We start from the raw sequence: 22,376 nt of genomic DNA, 5'->3' as shown, positions 1-22,376 counted from the left end.
TGTGTGATTTCTAAGAAAGGTTTCATCACTGATAAAGAGATATAAGGAGAGATGGCCTTGTCCATTTGTATATGACCCTTGTTTGCATCTTGGGAGTGAGAGCTGGTAGACTGAGGATGGCTGAGCAGAGAGATGGAAAGCCCTTGCTTAGTGGTAATACCTTGTCTCTAATTTTCCTTCTTGTTTACGCCTGTTGATATGTTTCTGTTACTTAGTTTTATAAAGTATCCTACTTTGCAGAGTTATAAATTTTTAAAAAGATTATGTAATTCAGAGATGTTACATACAGCAGTTTGGCAGAGAAAGAAACTTTTAGTTGATCTCTTTATTTGGGACTTCTTCTAGTCTCAAAACTGAGCCAATACATTCCCACTGTTTAAGCCAACCCATTGTGTGGCATTTGTCACTGCAGCCTAAAAGACAGCTCTCAGTTTCCTTATCTTTCTTCCTTTTTTTCCCTGTTAAGGAAACTGAGACTTAGGAAGTTGCCCCTGGTCATACAACAAAATGGCTGGGCCTCCTTAAGAGGCCTCTATCTCCTTTACCTCTGATACTCTCCACTCCCTCCCAAAATGAGAAGGGCAAGTGCACATCAGGAGAACTTGAATCCAGGGCCCAGTTCTTCCCTCCTCATCTGTTCCATCCCACCATCTTGTTTCCCAGCTCACTGGTCACTTGGCTCTTTGGAAGGACCTATGGCTCTATAGCATCCAGGATGTTTATGTTAGCAGCTCAGCTGGAGGAATATGGGCAAGAACTGGGAGCCCTGACTCTGCTGCAGGCTTTGGACTTCCTGTGGTGAGGAGGGGATGCTCTTGTAGGGCCCTGGAATCCTGGGAGTGGGGCCATGAATTTGACCCATCCTTCAGGCATGGGTCAAGTCTGGAGAAGCTGTCAGTAGCCGTTACCTAACTCCATCTCCAGGAACCAATAAGGAAACTGAGATTTGTGTACTTTAACCATATGTCCTTTCTATTTAACATTTATTACCATTAAAAATTAGTATTTGGTTATGTAAGGTTTGAATTTTGCCCCATCTTTAGGACCACATATTTCATTACTTTGTGTGTTTGTCTTCAGTATTTAACTTTTTGGTTTTGGTTTTGACATTTCAGCTCTTGGCCTTTTGTATTTTTGTGTAATTTTACAAGAGTGGTATTTGATTTACATATTCTTATTTATGCTTCCTTTATCCTAATAAAATACATTGTGATTATTATTGTGATAATTATACTATATTCTTGCATGTTTAGTGTGCTTCCAATCTTATATTTTCATTTATAAATGAATCAGGGAGGAACATCTATAGCGCCTCCAGAAGGTAGTCAGCTCTGCGGACACCTTGATTTTAGTCCTGTAAGATAATTTGGACTTTGACTACAGAACTGTAAGATAACAAATTTGTGTTCTTTTAAACCACACGCGCATACACACACACGCACACACACACACACACACACACAAACGAAAAAATCCTGGGAGGAACAACTTTATATAATCATTGGGCAGTTATTTCCTTAGGATGAGGCCCTAGTAAGAAAATTAAAAAAATTTTTTTTTATTTCTAAATTAAAAAAGTATATATGACAAGAAAGAAACACAAACATTCTTAACATATGATCATTCCGTTCTATGTATATAATCAGTAATTCACAATATCATCACATAGTTGCATATTCATCATCATGATCATTTCTTAGAATATTTGCATCAATGCAGAAAAAGAAATAAAAAGACAACAGAAAAAAAAGATTATACATACCATACCCTTTACCCCTCCCTTTCATTGATCACTAGCATTTCAAACTAAATTTATTTTAACATTTGTTCCCCCTATTTTATTCCATATATTCTACTCATCTGTTGACAAGGTAGATAAAAGGAGCATCAGACACAAGGTTTTCACAACCACACAATCACATTGTGAAACCTGTATCATTATTCAATCATCATCAAGAAACATGGCTACTGGAACACAGCTCTACATTTTCAGGCAGTTCCTTCCAGCCTCTCTATTACATCTTGAATAACAAGGTGATATCTACTTAATGCATAAGAATAACCTCCAGGATAACCTCTCAACTGTTTGGAATCTCTCAGCCATTAATACTTTATTTCATCTCATTTCACTCTTCCCCCTTTTGTTTGAGAAGGTTTTCTCAATCCCTTGATGCTGAGTTTCAGCTCATTCTAGGGTTTTTCTCAATCCCTTAATGCTGAGTCCCAGCTCATTCTAGGATTTCTGTCCCACGTTGCCAGGAAGGTCCACACCCCTGGGAGTCATGTCCCACGTAGACAGGGGGAGAGTGGTGAGTTTGCTTGTTGTGTTGGCTGGAGAAAGAGACCACATCTGAGCAACAAAAGAGGTTCTTTTAGGGGTGACTCTTAGGCCTAATTTTAAGTAGGCTTGACCTAGCCTTTGTGGGGTTAAGTTTCATATGAACAAACCCCAAGACTAGGGGCTCAGCCTATAGCTTTGACTGTCCACACTGCTTGTGAGAATATCAAGAATTCAACCTGGGGAAGTTGAATTTTCCCCCTTTCTCACCATTCCCCAAAGGGGACTCTGCAAATACTTTTCCACTCACTGATCAAATCACTCTGGGATTCATTGGGGCATCACTCTGGACAAACCAACAAAATCTCATGTCCTACCCAAGGTTCCATGTACTTATGTTGTTCAACCAAGCTATCTACATAAGTTATATTAGGAAATGCACTAGTCAAAATATAAATTTTGTACTAAATAAACACTTTTTGCTTTAGTCTCACACGTAAGTTGACATTTTAAAATATTAATTACCATCTATTTTCAGCACCCTGAAATAATGACATTCCTTTGTTCTTCCTTATGCAAAAACATTTTTTAAATTTGTACATTTAGTCACTGTCATTATACACCCTAGGCATTCCTGCATTATACCATCTCAGTTTTTATCGTCTTTCTTTCTGATTTCATTTGTGCCCCCAGCCCTCCTCCCTCCATCATTCTCACATTCAGCTTCATTCAGTGTTTTAACATAATTGTATTACAGTTAGGTAGTATTGTGCCGTCCATTTCTGAGTTTTTATATTCAGTCCTGTTGCACAATCTGTATCCCTTCAGCTCCAATTACCCAATATCTTACCCTATTTCTATCTCCTGATGGTCTCTGTTACCAGCGAAATATTCCAAGTTTATTCACTAATGTCAGTTCATATCAGTGAGACCATACAGTATTTGTCCTTTTGTTTCTGGCTAATATCCTCAAGACCCATCCATATTGTTACATACTTCATAACTTTATTCTGTCGTATAGCCTAGCAGCAAAATTTTTGAATTAAAGACATGCCTATTTTAAATTGTAATACAGAGTAGTTTTCATCATACATGAAAACAAATATTTTCCCAAACCCATATGAATCCTGGATTTTTTTTCCTTTTCAAAATTTCCCAATTTTGAATGAGGACTTGTAATTCTGTAAAGTTTAATGTTATTATACCTTGATACATCCCAGAGTATGTTGGGCAGATAATTAAAAAGTATTGGCAAAATTCCTTGAAAGATGGGAGAAAAAATATGAAATTATTAAATTTTCCCATCTGGGAAACGCCTGATACTCTCTCAAACACTAACGACACCCAAGTTAATAGGCAAGGTTTGCTCTTATGAAAGTTATTTCTGTAGCAGAGAAGCTAAGCCTAGCTATAAGTATGCCTAAGAGTTACTTCCAGAAAACCTCTTTTGTTGCTCAGATGTGGCTCTCTCTTTCTAAGCCCAACTCTGCAAATAAAATCATTACCCTCTCTGCTACATGAGTCATGACTCCCAGGGGTTTAAGTTTCCCTGGCAATGTGGGACATGACTACCAGGGTTGAGCCTTGCCCTGGCACTGTGAGATTGACAGTGCCTTCTTGACCAAAAGAGGGAGAAGAAATGTAACAAAATAAGGTGTCAGTGGCTAAGAGAGTTCAAATAGACTGGAGAGGCTGTTCTGGAGTCTACTCTCATGCAAGCTTCAGCTAGATTGCTAATTGCCACAGTTTGCCTAACCCCAACCCACTTCATTCCTATTAACCCTAAAGAACACCCAAGGCTGTATCTGAGATCAAAGGTTGCACACACTAAGTTTACTTTCCAAAAACCTAAAACCTTCAGATGATTGCTAGGCCAGGTAAATCCAGAAATTCAGATGTGCCAACCTCTCCAAGAACATCAACTAATTCCATCCCTTATCCCATATTGTCGACACCCCTTTTCAATATGAGAAAAGTTAGAATGGGCATAACCCAAATATCCCTAGAGACTGGGAGAAGGATCAAAGAGAAGGTGGAGTTATAACAGAGAAGTTAGGATTTACCAAATGAATGACTATTGAATCATTATATTGATATTTCTTTTTAGTCTCTGGTGTCTTAAAGCAGCTAGAAGGAAAAACCTGAAACTGTGGAACTGTAACCCATACCAAAGTCTGAAATCTGTTCTAAAACTACTTATTAAAATGTACTTTGAGGGCCACGGTGGCTCAGCAGGCAAGAATGCTTGCCTGCCATGCCAGAGGACTGGGGTTCAAGTCCCGGTGCCCACCCATGTAAAAATAAATAAATAAATAAATAAATAAAAATGTACTTTGACATTTATTGCTTTTTTGTAGATATAGTTCACAATAAAAAAAGTTTTAAAAAAGTTTTCTACAAATGATAAAATACTAAAAAAATTTCCAATTTTACAAGACCAAAAAATAGTATTTATTAGTGTTTATGTATATTTTTCCTTTTTAATTGCTTGTATGTATTCTTTACCCGTGTCCTTAATTGGAGTGTTGATCTTTTTACATTGATTTTTAAAGAAATTTATATAAAATGAAAACCCTTTGCCACTTATGTAACAAATATATGTTCTGAGTTGATTTGTGTTAAATTTTGTTTACCCACTCTGAAACACTAAAGTTTAAAATTTTACATAAAAGTAATTTCTTTTATGATTTATGTCTTTGGTGTCACACTTTTCTCACCCAAAGGCTATATTTAAAGAAAAATAAACATTGTTTAGAATTTCCCCTATATTTGGAATTTACTTTTTGAATATTAAATGTTGAATTCAGATGAAATCTATTTCTTGTAATGTGTGCGATATGGATATTGTATTAGTTAAGGTTCTCTAGAGAAACAGAATCAACAGGGAACACTCGCAAATATAAAATTTATAAAAGTGTCTCATGTGACCGCGGGAATGCAGAGTCCAAAATCCACAGCGCCGGCTGTGAAGCCAAGGAGTCCAGTGGAGGGTCTGGACAAACTCCACAGGAGAGGCTTGCCGGCCAAAGTAGGAAGAGAGCCTGTCTCTTCTGAATCCTCCTTAAAAGGCTTCCAGTGATTAGATTAAGCATCACTCATTGCAGAAGACACTCCCCTTGGCTGATTACACTTGGAATCAGCTGTGGATACAGCTGATGTGATCATGATCTAATTCTATGAAATGTCCTCATTGCAACAGATAAGCCAGCACTTGCCCAACCAGACAAACAGGTACCACCGCTTGGCCAAGATGACACATGAAGCTGACCATGACAGATATATTTTATATTTTCCAGATGTTTTATTAGTTTTAATTTGTTTTATTGAATACTTAATTCTTTTTTCAGTGCTTTGCCACCTCTGTCATAACTTCATCTTGTATTTTGTTTTCTTGGGCCTGTATCTTTTCTGTATTTTGAATTATGGCAGCATCATACAAATAATTGGAAGACATTTCTCTGCTTCTTTAATAATTTTGTGGCTGTTGTCCTAGCTTTTTTTCTTTCAGGTGATATTAATAATTGTTCCCTTAACAAAACAAAGCAATGAAGAATCAAAGAAAAACTGTGATTCTTAGAAAAAACACAAAGTTTTTCTGAGCCCTACCATCTAAGTCTTATCTCTAATTAATCAAGTCTTTAAAAAACTGTCCTTCAGTAAAGTTTTATAATTTTTTACATACTTTTCTTGTTAGGTTATAACCTGGATATTTTTTATATACATAAATACTCATAGTACTATAGCTATTGTGAAAAGGAACTTTTCTATCATATAAATATATATAATTGACCAAGAATAATTTTTGAGTATTGGTTTACAAAACTATTGAAAGAGATGGTGTGCTGGTTTGAAAGGAAGTATACCCCCTAGAAAAGTCATATTTTAATCAAAATTTCATTTCATAAACTAGCAACTTATTAAATTCCTCTTTTTAAAAGCCATTCCATTTCTGGTATATTGCATTCTGGCAGCTAGCAAACTAGAACAGATTTTGGTACCAGACAGTGGGGTGCTGCTGCTGCAGTTTGCAAATACCAAACAGGTTGGAACGGCTTTTTAAATGGATAAGGGGAAGATTCTGGAGGAGTTGTGAGGTACTTGATAGAGAAGGCCTACAATGCTTTGAAGAGACTGTTGGTAGAAATGTGGACTCTAAAGATACCTCTGATGAGGCCTTAGACAGAAATGAGGCACGTGTTATAGCAAACTGGAAGGAAGGTGATCCTTGTTTTAAAATGGCAGATAATCTGGCAAAATTGACTAGTGGCTTTGGCTGGAAGGCAGATTTTAAAAGCCATGAATTTGGATATTTAGCAGAAGAGATTTCCAAATTAAATGTGGAAAGTGTAGCCTGGTTTCTCCTCATAGCTTATAGTGAAATGCGACAGGAGAAAGAGAAGCTGAAAACCAAACTCGAGTACAAAGAAACCAGAAGTTGATGCCCTGGAAAATTCTAGGCCTCCAGAAAGGGAGACGGCAGAGAATATTGCTCTGTGTGAGGATTTAATCAAATGTGGAAACAGTGAGCCATTTCAGAGAAAGCCAGGATTGGACATGGAATTATCCAGGAAGGATTTGTGGAAACTCCTTATGTCTGATGGGCATGATCCAACACTACTGCATGGAAAGCTGACGAGAGTGCTGTGGGACCTGTATAAACAGCGGCGCTGCCAGTCTGAACTGGGGGGGCTCAGAGAAGGGACACATTGGAGGAAAAATAACTTCAGAGGCAAAACCATGGAGGCTGAGGTCTGAAGTCAAGAAGCCTCGGGCCAGGAGAGCGGACCTACCCAAGCCTGTGGAGAGGGTGAGTTTGCCCTGAAGGCAGAGGATGGGCCTTCCACCTCGTGGCAGTGGAAGTGTCATGTTGCTTCAGGCCTTGGAGAGGGTGAAGTACATTCCTTCGGGTTTGGGGACAGCCTGACTGCCACCACATGGAGGGGTTGAGCGTGTGTCCCGGAGATGGCAGAGAGCCCTGGTGCCGCCTCAATGCTTGGAGAGGGTGCAGGTGAGAAAAAGGTGGCCTCTCCAATGTCCCCCAAGGTCATGTTTGGAGAGAGGCAGGCCTCAGCCTAGGCCCTTGGAAAGGGTGGGGCTGCTGCTTTCAGAAGTCCTGAAGGTAAATGATTCTCAGACTTTGAAATCTAATGGACTTTGTCCTGCAGGATTTTGAAACTGTATGGTCCGGTGACCCCTGTGTTCCTTCCTCCCTATGAAAATGTGTATATGTATCCCATGACTGGTCCTCCTCTTTATGTTGGCAGCAAATAACTTGTTATAAGTTTTCAAAGGTCCAGAGCCAGAGAACTTTGCCTTAGAACAGACCATGCCTGTAACTAACTTTGATAGGAGTTTGTACTATTTCTAACTTTGCATTTGACTTGTATAGCTACTGAAATGGTTTAAGGATTTCTGATAGTGTTATGAAATTAATGTATTTGTTATATGGGAAAAACATGTCTTTTTTAGGGGCCAGAGGGTGGAATGTGCTGGTTTGAAAGGAAGTATGCCCCCTAGAAAAACCATACTTAAATCAAAATCCCATTTCATAAAGGTAGAATAATCCCTATTCAATACTGTATGTTTGAGACTGTAATCAGATCATCTCCCTGGATGATGTGATTTAGTCAACAGTGGTTATTAAGATGGATTAGGTGATGACATGTCTCCACCCATTTGGGTGGGTCTTGACTAGTTTATTGCAGTCCTATGGAAGAGGAAATGTTTTGGAGAAAGATTCAGAGAGAGCAGAGAATGCTGCAGCACCAGAAAGCAGAGAGTCCATGAGCCAGCGACCTTTGGAGATGAAGAAGGAAAACGCCTCCTGAGGAGCTTCATTAAACAGGAAGCCAGGAGAGGAAGCTAGCAGATGACACCGTGTTCGCCATGTGCCTTTCCAGCTGGGGGAGAAGCCCTGTGTTCGCCATGTGCCTTCTCTCTTGAGGGAGAAACTCTGAACTTCATCAGCCTTCTTGAACCAAGGTATCTTTCCCTGGATGGATGCCTTTGACTGGACATTTCTATAGACTTGTTTACTTGGGACATTTTCTCAGCCTTAGAACTGTAAACTAGCAAACTAGAACAGATGGTGAACTCCTCACATGCAAATAAAGAAGTATGGAAGGCCCTTTGTTTAAGTCTGGATCAAAATACCTTTTTAAGTCTCGACCTCCTACCCTGGCCTACGTTTTTCCGAAACCAAGACAGCATATGATAGCGAAGGATTAAGTTTATTAGAATATGATAGGCGTAAAGCTTACTCTTGATCCCCTCTATATTAGGACAATTGGATATGCAAATAGGTAGGAGTCAACATACCCTAATTTGTGATTGGTCAAAAACTAAAATGAATAATTACGATAATTATTCACTTTTTGATGAGCTGGTTTCCCAGACCTGATCATAACTCCTAAGTAACCAGCCAATGGCGAGCAGGGGCGGGGCTCCCGCAGCCGGGACTAGGATAAATGGAGCCTGGGCTCCCAGGCGCTGCCCTCGTGGGGCCGCCGTCTCCGGGGAGTCTGTCTCTCACTCTCGTCCGCGCCACCTGAGCGTCCGAAAACGTACCTGAGCTGGCAACACTGCTCCGTACACCATGACAATCAGCAAGTCTGTGACCCGAAGTTTTGAAAACCGTCCGAAGAAACTGCACGTCAATAAGCATCATTCTCTACAGGGCCTGAAATTAGAATTACTTGATTTTTCCGTTGTATGTTTTCACCTTTCTACAATTTTATATAAAGAGCATAATTTAGAGCCACTTTTCTATTTTTTAGTTTCTTTCTTTCTGGGAGCAATAGGCTCGTATTTATCGCATCAGTAGGCTGTATGTCCCAATATTTCAGTTAACTGGGAATGCCCCACCCCTTAGCTTTCCTGATCACGGGTGACAGGGACTCGTCCGACCCCGAGTTTTGAATCGAGGGAAGAGCAGGGCAAGGGCGCCACGAGCGGAGCCCGCGTCGGGCAGGGCCTCCTCGACGCCCCTTTCGGGTGCCGCGGCATCCGGGACTGCTCGCGGGCGACGTGGAGACTTCTGGGACATCGAGTCCTGGGACATCGAGTCCAGGGACCCCGCGGCAGGCCTGAAAGTACAGGGTCCGATCACGCCGCTGGGTGAGGCAGAGACTTTTCAGAGAGTCCCTAAAGGGATGGCGCGGAGGCCCAAGGTAAGTGGAGCCGGGGCCCAGGCTGCTCACCGCGGAGGCTGCTGGGAGCGCTCACGTGACCCGCCGCCGTCGTTACCACCTGTGCTTGCGGGAATGGAGCCCAGACTCTGGACTCAGGCTTCTGGGGTTCGCAGTCCCCGGACCCTGGCTATGAGTGGGCGATTCAGCTCATTCCTTGGCCTGCTGAGTGGACGTGAGCGCCGGGGCCGGGCTCGCAGTTTGCACGCAGGGAGCGGGGCCAGCGCTCGCCGACGCCAGGTGGATTCTGAGAAGGCGTGCTCTGGGTTCTCTCCCGGTGCAGCTCCATCCCCGTGGACTGTATGGAAACCAGCGACCCTGGTCTGAGGCCCTCCTTCCTCGTGAGATGTAGGGCACTGCATGAAGATTACAGGTTTCAAAGAAAAAGTGCAGCCGACATTGCTGAACAGGTGAGGATTCAGGGGCTCTGCTGGCAGGGGACGCTGAGTGGAACGCTCCCCCCTGGAGAACGGGAAGCGCTGGGGTATCTTAAGGGCGGTTCACCACCCGCGCGGGTGAGTGATTTACTGAGGTGGCGATTCGGACAGTTTGGTTCTCCCGAGATGGATGAGGGATTTATTGAGGTTGTGAGGAGGACCAGTTGGTTCAGAATGTTTCCTTTGCCGTCCTGAGGCCACCCGGAGTCTGTAAGGGCTGGGAGAGAGTCCCTACCTGCCCAGGTAGGAGCTTAAGGGCTGGTGTGAGAGGGAGAAGTAAGGGGTGAGCGGAAGAGATTGCTATTTACAATAGTTAGAGTCTGACGTTGTCTTTTTCTCTGTAGTCTGCGTTGTTTTTCTCAGCAGGCCCACAGCTGAAATGGAGGGGTTTCGAGGTAGTCAGGATGGGGAGGGAGTGGAGAGGAGCTGGCGGGGAGTAAGGCTGACAGCATGGTGAAGAGAGGGAAGAGTGGTCTGGGTCACAGACTAAATCTACTAAAGTAGATTCCTCAGGAAGTTTCTATGGTTAAAATATTTTCCGAGTTATTACAAGTAGATAACAGCATGAAGTTAGATATAAAACATTTGGTGTTTTCTTTTCCTGACAGTCTTATATGCTTTACGCCAGTGTGTTCTGGCATAAAGAAAAAAAAAGGATAACAATTTGAGGTGTTTTTTTTTTCTTTTGATAACGAACTTGGTCTGTTTTTACTTGACTGTCCAGAACATTTTAAAATAGTTTAACATTTTTTAATAGATATAACTAAAATATGTTTGAGTTTAATGTGTAAGTCTGATTTCTTACATACGTAAAATGTACTTTTAAGCTGCCTTTAAGGGAAATTTTCTTGAATTTTGGTTTTAATAATTGTTAAGTTCTATGGCTTTCCCAATCCCTTTTTGGGGGATACTCCTATTATATGTATGTTGGGGATTTTAATATTCTATGTATTTATTGACTTCTCTTGCAGCTTCTTTAGTCCTCCCTCCCTCACTTCTGATGGATTTCTGGACTTTCAACTCTTTCACATTAATGTATTTGCCTTTCTTTATGCCACTACCGCCTTGATTTAATTACTGTTGCTTTTTAATACGATTTGAAATTGGGAATGTTAGTATCCCAACCTTGTTCTTTTTCAAGATTATTTTGGCTGTTTGGGCCCTCTTGCAGTTCCATATGAATTTGAGAATTGATTTTCCATTTTTCAGGCTGCTGAAGTTGATAGAAATTGCACTGGATTTGTGTCTTGCTTTGGGTAATATTGGGTAACAATATTAGCTCTCCCAGTCCATGAACATGGAATGTCTTGCCGTTTATTTAGCTCTTTCATTTCTTTCAGCAGTGTTTTGAGGTTTTAGTATAAACATATTTAGTATCCTTGGTTAAATTTATTCCTTGATATTTACTTTTTAAAAATGTTATAGTAATTGGAATTGTCTTAATTTCTTAAGATTGTTCATTAGTCATGTACAGTATCATTGCTGATTATATGTGTTGATCTTTTACTTTGACACAATGTTGAACTCATTAGCGTTAACAATTTGCAAATTCATTTGGATTTTCTACATATATGTAATCAGTAATGTCATCTGTGAATATTGTTTTCATTTTTATTTGTATACTGTTTGTTTTCCTTGTCTAATTGCTATGACAAGAGCTTCTAGTACAACATTGAATAACAGTGGTGCAGGCAGGTATCTTTGCCTCATTCCTGATCTTAGCAGAAGTCTTTTAAGTCTTTCACCATTGAGTATGATATTAGCTGTGGGTGTTTCATAAATGGGTTTTATCATGTTGAGAAAGTTCCTTTTTTTTTCCTACTTTTATGAGTGTTTTTATCAAGAAAGGGTGCTTGATTCTGTTGAATGACATTTCTGCGTCTATTAAGATGATGTGGTTTATTTCTTTCCTTCTGTGTACGTACTGTATTACACTGATTTTTTAAAAATATTTTTTATTGTGTAATACAACATATATACAAAAAAATAATGTATTTCAAAGTACTTTATAACAAGTAGTTATAGAAGAGTTTTCAAAGTTTGGTGTGGGTTAGAATTCCATAATTTCAGGTTTTTCCTTCTAACTGCTCCAAGACACTGGAGACTAAAAGAAATATCAATATAATGATTCAGTAGTCATACTCTGTTAAGACTTATCTTCTCTGTTATAATTCCTTGTATTAGGGTTCTCTAGAGAAGCAGAATCAACAGGAAATATTCGTAAAGATAAAATTTATAAAAGTGTCTCACGAAACCGTGGGATGTGGAGTCCAAACTCTGCAGGGCAGGTTGTGAAGCTGACCTTTCCAATGGAGGGTCTGGACGAATTCAGCAGGAGAGGGTCACATGGCTGAAGCAGGAAGAGAACCTGTGTCTTCTGAATCCTTAAAAGGCTTCCAGTGATTAGATTAAATATCATTCATTTTGTTAGGGATTTTGGAAATCTGTATTAATAAGGTAAATTGTCCGTAATTCTCTATTCTTGTAATGTCTTTTATACCAAGCTTTGGTATAAAAGTAATGCTGCCTCATAGACTGAATTAGGGACTGTTGCCTCTTTCTGAATTGTTTGGAAGAATTTGAAAAAGATTAGTGTTAATTCTTCTTTAAATATTTGGTAGAATTCACCAGTGAAACTATCTGCTCCCAGTCTAGGGTTTTGATTATTAATTCAATCTCTGTACTTCTCATGGGTTTGTTGAGATTTTCTATTTCTTCAGTCAGTATGAATAATTGGTAGTTTCTAGGGACTTTATCATTTCTTCTAAATTGCCAAATTTGTTGGTGTACATTTGATCTTTATATTCTCATAATCCTTTTTATTTCTGTAAGGTTGTTAGTGACATCACCATTTTCCTTTTCTGCTTTAGTTTTTTGAATATTTTTTCTTTTTTTCCCCCTGTGTCAGTCTAGCTAAAGTTTTCAGTTTTATTGATTTTCTTCCTCAAAGAACCAACTCTTTTGCTTTTTTCTCTGTTTTTCTATTCTTCATGTCATTGATCTCCACTCTAATTTCAATTATTTCCTTTCTTCTGCTAACTTATGTGTACTTTGCTCTTCTTTTCTAGTCCCTCAAGATGCAAAGTTAATTAATTTAACGAATTTCTTCTTCAATGTAGATATTCATAGCTATAAATTTCCCTCTGAGCACTGCCTTCACTGCATTCCATAAACTTTGCTATGTTGTGTCTTTTCATTCATCTCTAAGTATTGTTTAATTTCCCTTGCAATTTCTTCCTTAAACCATTGGTTATTTAAGAATGTGCTCTTTAATTTGCATATATTTGTAAATTTTCTAGTTTTCCCTCTGTTGTCGGTATCTAGCTTCATTCCATTGTGCTCAGAGAAGTTATTCTGTATAGTTTCAATATTTTAAAATTTATTGAGACTTCTGTTGTGCCCTAGCGTATGTATCCTGGAGAATGAAATATATGTACTTGAGAAGAATGTGTATTCTGCTGCTGTTGGGCGAAGTTATCTGTATATCTAATTGGCTTATAGTTTTGTTAGATTTATTTAATTTATAGTTTTGCTCAGGTCCTATATTCCCTTATTGAACTACTGTGTAGATGTTCTTTCCAGTATTGAAAATGGCATATTGAAATCTCCAACTCCGATTGTCCAACACTTCGAGTCTGTCGATGTTTGTTTGCTTCATATATTTTGGTGCCCTGGTGTTGGATGCATATATGTTTGTAATTGTTAAATCATTTTGTTGAATTGATCCTTTTTCATATATGATGTCCTTTTTTGTCCCTCATAACTGTTTTTGACTTAAAGTCTATTTTATCTAATATTAGTATAGTTACCCCAGTTCTCTTTTGGTTACTACTTGCATGGTATATTTTTTCCCATCCTTTCACTTTCATCCTGTTTGTATCTCTGGATCAAAGGTGGTATCGTGTCTTTATCCGTTCTGCCAATCTTTGCCTTTTGATTGTAGAGTTTAATCCATATACATTTAAGATAATTACTGATAAGGCAAGAAATACTTTTGCCATTTTGCTAATTGTCTTCGTAGATTGTTGTATTGGTTTGATAAAGCTGCTAGAATGCAATATACCAGAATAGGAACTGCTTTTCAAAAAAAGGAATCTATTAAGTTGCAAGTTTACAGTTCTAGAGCTACAAAAATCTCCAAACTAAGGCATCCAGATAAAGATGCTTCAACTCAAGAAAGACTGATGGGTCTGAACACCTCTGTCAGCTGGGAAGGCACATGACCATGTCTGCTAGGTTTTTCTCTAGGCCTCTCATTTTAAAAGGCTTCCCCTGGGTTTTCTTTTTTCATCTCCAAAGCTCTCCTTATCCTTTCCTTTTATGTAGATGTTTCAGATGTTTCCTTCATGTTATTATGAGGATTAATTTACCATCCTAAATTTATTACAGTTTGTGTTGATTCCGGCTTGAGTTCTACAGCCTGTGCATACATTATACCTGTATCCCTCTGTCCCTATCTTTTATGTTGTTCTTGTCACAGATTACGTATTTATACATTGTGTGCCCAGTAATAAAGATTTACACTTGTATTTTATGCATTTGAATCTTAAGCCAAAGATAGCATTACAAATAAAAAAATGCAATGGTCCTGGCATTTATATTAACCCATATTGTTTCTTATACTGTAAGTCTTTATTTTTTCTTGCGGCCTCAAGTTATTCTTTAGTGACCTTTTCTTTCAACATGAAGGTCTCCTTTTGGCAGTTTCCATAAGGCAGAACTAATAGTAATGAACTCGTTCAGTTTTTCTCCAGAAATATCTTAATTTTGCCCTCAGTTTTGAAAGATTGCTTCACCAGGTATGTTATTCTTGGGTAACAATTTCTTTCAGTATTTTCAATATGTCCTCCCATTGCCTTCTGACCTACATGGTTTCTTTTGGGAAACTGGATGTTAATCTTATCAAGTATTTGTTATATGTGATGTGTTGCTTCTTTCATTGTTTTTAAGCTTCTTTTTCTATATTTGGTGTTTGACAATTTGCTTATAATGTGTCCTGGTGTAGATCTGTTTGGATTCATCCTGCTTGGTGTTTGTTGAGCATCTTGGTTTTGTCTATTTGTATCTTTAATTAGATTTGGGAAGTTTTCAGCCATTATTTCTTCACATATTTTTTTCTGACCTTTATCTCTCTCTTCTGCTTCTAGAACTCCTATGATATGTATGTTGGTTGCTCAAGCTATTCTTTTCATTTTTTTTTTAACATTCTTTTATTTTTCTGCTCTTCATTCTGATCTGAGAAGATACTTAATTTAAATTTCAACATTTAAAAATTTATTAAAGTTTGATTTGTGGTTGAACATTTGATCTATCCTAGAAAATGTTCCATGTGCACTTGAGAAGAATGTGTATTCTGGTGTTTTGGGATGGAGTGTTCTATATATATCCATTAAGCCTAATTGCTTAATAGTATTGGTTGAAGTCCCCCATTTCCTTATCAAACTTCTGCTTAGATATTCTGTCAATGATTGAAACTGGTGTATTGAACTCCAACTATTATTGTAGAACTATCTATTTCTCCCTTCATTTTTGCCAACCTTTGCTTCATATATTTTGGGTCTCTCTTATGAGGTGCATATATTTATAGTTGTTATATCTTCTTGCTGGAATGAACCTTTTTTCAATATGTAATATCCTTTATCTCTTTCAATCTTTTTTAACTTTTGTCTATTTTGTTTGAGAATATTACCACTTTTTTGTATTTTATTTTTATTTTACATTAAAACACAAACACACAATATCAGTTTCAAAGCAGACACCTGAATTTTACATCAGTTTATAATAATTTAATGTGTCTGAGAATTTTTGTGCAAATATATTGTCATTTTTTCATTAAAAATAGGCATTGTCTACACTTTGGAAAATGTTCAGTTGCCATCATCTTTCCTTACAAAAAATTTTTACATATATAAATAACATCCCCTAATTCCCATTGATTGCACTTCTGGTTTGACTCCTTTCAGCCTCCAAGGAAATCTGAGAGACATGCAATTATGTTTGTATTCCTTGGCCACTGACTTTTCCAGAAAAAAATATTCTGGAAACAAAATTTCCTTCATTCCAAATCACCCATATCTTCCTTCTTAAGTAAATCCCTCCCACCCCACCCATGTTGTTGTGTGGTTTTTTTTGGTGTGTTGTACAAAAATACAAATTTAAAGAATGAACAGCTAGATGTCTATTAATTGCTACCACAGCACACCAATTTGGGTGGTGTTTGATTCCAGTGGCTTAAAGGCCTGAAAACAGAAAGGAAATAGGGGGTTGGTACTTCTGATCTTATTAAAAGTGGTAAGATTTCTTATTTTGTTAATGCTGTCAACATACCATTGATAGATGGTAGTTTAACCAGACATTAACAGGGGAAACATAGAAGCTATCTCACTATGTCTTAGTAACAGACTGAGCTCACCCTACCAATCCTTTAAAACTGCTTTCTTTAAGCAACAGTGAAAGCTGCTCCTTTTCTCATCCCATCTTGCTAACCTGTGTTCTTCCTCATTGTTTCCCAGAAGTAAATGTGCTCACAAGTTCAGCATTTCTGGTATATTTCAATATAACTGAATTTATTTTCTATTCACTTATTTTCAAAATAAGAAAACCCAATAAATTTTTCTTTTTCTGCCTCTGCTCATGACCTTTCACTTATGCTTTCAATTTTCAGACCTTGTCTGTTGGGACTTCATCTCAATTCCATTACCATCCCTCCACTTTACCCTTTCCACATTCACAACCCTTCTGCAACATTCATTTTCTACCAAGTCAGAACATGGATCAGTGAGTGTCTATACTTCATGTGCTAATTTATTTTTATAAGAAGCCAGTAATTGCTGAGCCTCATTCCTCCTTCAGGATACTCATTTTGGCTGAGGATGTGCAAACTGGGGTTCCAAAGTTACCCATTGTCATGGTTAGGGACAGGTGCCAACTTGGCCAAGTTGTGGTACCTGTTCATCTGACTGGGCAAGCACTGGCCTGTCTCTTGCAATGAGGACATTTCATAGGATTGGGTCATGATCACGTCAGCTACATCCACAGCTGATTCCATTTGTAATCAGCCAAAGGGGAGTGTCTTCTGCAATTAGTGATGCTAAATTCAATCATGGGAAGCCTTTTAAGGAGGACTCAGAGGAGACAGGTTCCATTCCTGCTTTGGCTGGTGAGCCTCTCCTGTGGAGTTCATCCAGGCCATCCATCGGAGTCATCGGCTTCGCAGCCTGCCCTGTGGATTTTGGACTCTGCATTCCTACGGTCATGTGAGATACTTTCATAAATTTTATATTTGCAAGTGTTCCCTCTTGATTCTGTTTCTCTAGAGAACCCTAACTAATACACCCATCATGACAGGAAGACTCTTATTCCTCCTTAGCCCTGCTAGTAAATTGCTACCTGATTTAAAATACACAATAGAGTCTGGTCTTTTAAGACTGATTTCTGCCACTTGTCTTCTTCCATTCTCTTGCACATCAGGAGTCTTGACCACTCTGGCTATCCCCAGTCTCTTCAGCCTATTCACTAAATTCGTCTTCAACTGGCCAACATCAGGAGAGTTCCCAAAAGGTCTCAAACTATACCTCTCCTGGAGGGATGTTTCAGCTGGTCGCGAGGCCAAAAATTTTTCAGAGAGATGTGCTCGAGACTCAAAGGGCAAAGGAGAAGGTCAAGGAAAGTGAGACGTTGAATTTGGTGGAGTGGAAGGAATAGTTAGGACCTTGGGGAGAGGCTGGAAGAGGGAGTTTTCTGAAATGGGGCTGTGGTGCACTTTGGTGGAGATGCCTCGCCCTTGTAGAAGTTTGGCCAAGTTCCTGGTGCTACTGAAGGTTATGGTAGAATATCGTCAGTTGGTGATGGATTCAACAATGCTTAGTCTATAGGACATGGCAGGAGAATTCACAGCTGGGCCTGAAGCACTGTTACTATTACTACTTCCACAGGATAATGAAGGGAACTCAGAGCTGGGAGTGACCTGAATGATGTCAGAGGGACGCAGTATCCTGCAGTTGGTGAATGTGAATGTCGAATTTGTGCATGACAGACACTTTCCTGGGTTTGAGGCTGCAACTGAAGTAATCGGTGGAAGCAAGATCCCTGTTGCTGGCTTGGATATTGGAGGTTTCTGTTCCACTTGTAGAGGCTCCTGAACCTGAAAAGTGATACCATCCTCTTCATCCTCTTCTAAATCTTAGAGGTGATAGATGGTATCGTTGGGTGTATTAGTTAGGGTTCTCTAGAGAAACAGAATCAACAGGGAACACTTGCAAATATAAAATTTATGAAAGTGTCTCACGTGACTGTAGGAACGCAGAGTCCAAAATCCACAGGGCAGGCTGCGAAGCCGATGACTCCGATGGATGGCCTGGATGAACTCCACAGGAGAGGCTCACCAGCCAAAGCAGGAATGGAACCTGTCTCCTCTGAGTCCTCCTTAAAAGGCTTCCCATGATTGGATTTAGCATCACTAATTGCAGAAGACACTCCCCTTTGGCTGATTACAAATGGAATCAGCTGTGGATGTAGCTGACGTGATCATGACCCAATCCTATGAAATGTCCTCATTGCAACAGACAGGCCAGCGCTTGCCCAATCAGATGAACAGGTACCACAACTTGGCTAAGTTGACACCTGTCCCTAACCATAACAGCATCCTCTTCTAAATCTTAGAGGTGATAGATGGTATCGTTGGGCAACTGGGTATAGCCTTTAGTGATGACACCTGGTTTGGGTCAAGAATGGTTCCCAGTAATGAAAGGGTGGCCCCATACTGTGTCAGCCCTCCAGCTACTTGTCCCCCTGAACCATGGACCTTTGGTGCCTGGCTCAGAGCTTCCCCTGACATCAGCTGGGGATATGCAGCAAGAGCAGCTACAGAACACAAGCTGGGAGTAGAAGGGGTACCTGTTCTGTCCCCACACATGCCACAGTCAAGTCAGTTCTAAATGTTAAAATTAAAAAATGTATATTGGATAGATGGAAATACTAGTGGTCAATGAGAGGGTGGGGTAAGGGGTTTGGTATGTATGAGTTTTTTCTTTTTTTCTGGAGTGATGCAAAAGTTCTAAAAAATGATCATGGTGATAAATATGCAACTATATGGTGATATTGTGAGGCACTGATTGTATACCATGTATGGAATGTTTGTATGTTAAGAATGTCTGTGCTTGTACGTTGTATCAGTAAAAATTAAAAAAAGAAAAAAAAAAAGAATGGTTCCCAGGTTTGATTGAGCAAGCTGCTGCCAATGGTGCAGAGTTTGTGATCCTTCAAGAGGCTTGACAATTTGCAATTTTTCTGGCATAAAACCTCAAAGGCAACTGGCACTGTTGAGGTCTGTGATCTCAGACTGGTTGGTGCAGAGAGAGGCAAGGCTCTCTGTGGGGGTGCCACAATCACTAACCCCTTCTTTCTGGTTAGCCAGAACTTGGATCTTCTCTGCCCATTCTTCAGCAAAGAACTGCTTCTCACTTAAATAGTTTTGTCAACACAGACTAAGGTGGTGCAGTGCTGTAGCCCTGGTTGACCCATCTTCTGAGAGTTCCTGGAACCTCTTTCAGCTTGCTCCCCTGGTTCAGGAGTGTTTCATCCTCTGCTTGCTTACTGAAGACGAGACTCATAAGGTTTTGCTGCCATACTGACACTTGAGCAGTTGGAGCCTGGAATGGGTGGCATGGCTAGGAATGGGAAAGAGTGGCCCCATGTGTCATTGGCAACCTTGATTGTATCATATATTCATTTCTGTTGGGCTTTTTGTTTAAAGAGAGAAGATTATTCATGTAAACTTAACTTTTTACATATGGTCCTCTCAATTTCAAATGCTCAGGATTCTCCAGTAAAACTCCACATGACTGAGAGAAGTAGAGATGAGCAACAGGGCTAGATCTACTATGAAGTTCCTTTATTTCTTCTTGGGATTCATGTAACATTCCCAGGCATTCCATATTCCTGTCCTGTAACTCAAGTAGTTCCATTGTTAGTTGTTTTTGAGCATCCTTGAAAGCTTGTAAGTGAAGTCTCAGTTCTTCTTTCTCAATCATATGTTCTTTAAGTTTGTGCTGAAGATCTACAGTCTGAGACAGGAGAGAGGATATCTCTTTTTGGTATCGAATCAGTTCATCACTCTTCCATGACAATTCTTCAGTCATTTTGGATATCTGAGCATTTGTTTCACGAAGTTCTTTACCACAGTCATTGACAAGTTGTTGTTCCTTCTCTTCATAGGTAATAGTTTCCATTTTTAAGTGACAAGCCTTGGACCAAAGAACCATATTCTCTTCTTCTAGTTTTTGAGCTTTTCTTGTAGCATATCCAACTGTAGCAAACCTTGAGATAAGCTAAATGACTCATTGACCGAAAGAGGTGTAGAACAGCTGGAATCAGTTTCACTCTCTTCAGGAGCAATGGAGATGATCTGAAGTAGGTCATCTTTCTTGGATAGTTCATGTTGTAGCTGATTAACTTGATCAAAGGCTTGTTCCAGTTGCTCCTCCAGGGCTTAATTCTGTTCAGACAAGACATGGTTCTGCTTTAAGAGAGCTTGTCCAATTCTAGCAGTTAGCTGCATATCACAATCCCTCTCAGCCAGGAGCTGTGTAACCATGTCAATATCGTAAGTTCTGGTCATCTGTTCCACCCTGTCTGTGCCTAAGGGAATGATCTGGCGTCCTTGGCCCTCCACCTGTGCTCTGTCAGAGAAGCCCCTAAAGCATCCACAGTGTGAGAGTAGTTGCTGGGGTTACCACCATTGCCACTAACTGTCCCGGCGTATCAGAAACCTGTAGGTGACTTCACAACATCTTCACTCAGGACCTCGGTTCTGCAGCAACACCAATATTATCACTTTTGATTTCCATCCTTTAACTTTCAATTTTTTTTTTTTTTTTTTTTTGCCTTTGAGTCTCCTGTAGACAGAAAATAGATGGATCATGCTTTTTCATCCAATCTTCCAACCTCTGCCTTCTAATAGGGGAGTTTAATCCATTGAAGTTTAAGCTAATGACGGAGAAGAAAGAATTTACTTCTGCCTTTAAAATATTTGTTTTGTATTTTTTTTTGTTCTTCAATTACACCATTATTAACTTTTTTGAATTTAGTTGCTTTTTCTCATAGTGTATCTGTTTCTCTTTCCTTTTTTCTCTATTTTTTTAAGTTAATTTCTTAGTGATTGCCTTTGTAATTACAATGAACTACTTAAATTACAATCTAGTTCAGCTAGTACCAACCTAATTTAAGTAGTATACAAACTGTATACAAATTCTCTAGACCTATGTGTCTTGGTCCCTCCCCTCTATATTGTTGTCTCATATTACATCTTTATACATTATATGCATTTTTTTAACATAGATTTAAATAGTTATTTTACACACTTGCCTGTTAAGTCATATAGGTGGGTAAAAACAGTTATCAACCAAAGGTACAATAATACAAGGTTTTAGGTTTACTTATGTGGTTACCTTTTTCAATGTTCTTTATTTCTTATGGCTTCTAGTTACTTCTACTGTCCTTTTATTTCAGCCTGAAGGAACCTCTTTAGTATTTTTTGTAGGGTAGTCCTTATGGTAATAAAATCTTTCAGCTATTGTTTATTTGTAATGTCTTAATTTCTCCACTTTTGAAAAATAATTTTGTGGATATAGAATTATTGGTTGAGTACTTTTTTTGGTAAGAATTTTAAATATGCCATTCTGCTGTTTTCTGGCCTCCAATCTCATTGGGAATCCTTTGCATATGATAAGTTGCTTCTCTCTTGCAGCTTTCAAAATTTTCTCTGTTTTTGGATTTTGACAATTTTGATATAATGTGTTTTGGTTTAGAACTGTTAGAGCCTATCCTGTTTGGACTTCATTGTGATTCCTGGATGTGTACATTCATGTCTTTCATCAAATTTGGGAAGTTTTTGACCATTTTAAAATGTTTTTAAGTGTAAAATAATGTATACAAAGCAAAGAAAGGAAAAATAATAATTTTCAAAGCACACTTCAACAAGCAGCTACAGAACAGGTTCCAAAGTTTGTCATGGGCTACTGTTCCATCTCAGATTTTTTCTTCTAGCTGCTCCAAAACATTGGAGGTTAGAAAGAATATTAATATAGTGATTCAGTGGTAGTACGCATTTGTTAAATCCCATTTTCTCTGTTATTCCTCCTCCTTCTCCTTTAATCTCTCGCACTCTCTAGGGATCCTTGGGAAATGCCCGTTCTGATTCTTTCATGCTACGAAGGAGTATCCACACTGAAGGACAGGCTGATAATCCTAGAGAGGATGGTCTCTCTGGGTTTCAGGATTTATCTGGCCTAGAATCATTATTTATTCAAATACTTTCTCTTTCCCTTCTCCCTCTCTTGTCCTTCTAGGCCTCCAGTGATGTGTATGTTGGTACACTTATTGGTGTCCCAAAGGTAGGTCCCTCAGGCTTTGTTCATTTTTATTCACTAATTTTTCTTCATTCTCCTTATACTGGATAAATTCTGTTTTCTCATC

The 22,376-nt window shown here is 39.1% G+C and overlaps 2 long non-coding RNA genes and 2 pseudogenes across 2 annotated transcripts in view; 1 reads left to right on the top strand and 3 right to left on the bottom strand.

Annotated features, from left to right (window-relative positions):
- Window positions 1-4,976: 4,976 nt before the first annotated feature.
- LOC143666945 (uncharacterized) lies at window positions 4,977-9,442 on the bottom strand. The gene is made up of 3 exons (XR_013167783.1): window positions 9,143-9,442; window positions 8,846-8,957; window positions 4,977-5,806 (listed from the first exon to the last, which is right to left on the bottom strand). It is a non-coding gene; the product is annotated as an uncharacterized LOC143666945 (long non-coding RNA).
- Window positions 9,443-9,507: 65 nt separating this feature from the next.
- LOC143666943 (uncharacterized) overlaps window positions 9,508-22,376 on the top strand; it is a 68,726-nt gene continuing 55,857 nt past the window's right edge. Inside the window, exon 1 of the long non-coding RNA XR_013167782.1 lies at window positions 9,508-9,875. This is a non-coding gene — a long non-coding RNA (uncharacterized LOC143666943). The remainder of the gene's footprint in view (window positions 9,876-22,376) is intronic.
- On the bottom strand, window positions 17,215-19,568 carry LOC143667773 (trafficking kinesin-binding protein 2 pseudogene; annotated as a pseudogene).
- Window positions 18,553-20,520, bottom strand: LOC143666927 (trafficking kinesin-binding protein 1 pseudogene; annotated as a pseudogene).

The sequence above is a fragment of the Tamandua tetradactyla genome, chromosome 23 (assembly GCF_023851605.1).
Source record: "Tamandua tetradactyla isolate mTamTet1 chromosome 23, mTamTet1.pri, whole genome shotgun sequence".
Classification (NCBI taxonomy): domain Eukaryota; kingdom Metazoa; phylum Chordata; class Mammalia; order Pilosa; family Myrmecophagidae; genus Tamandua; species Tamandua tetradactyla.
This window is presented reverse-complemented; position numbering and strand designations above follow the sequence as displayed.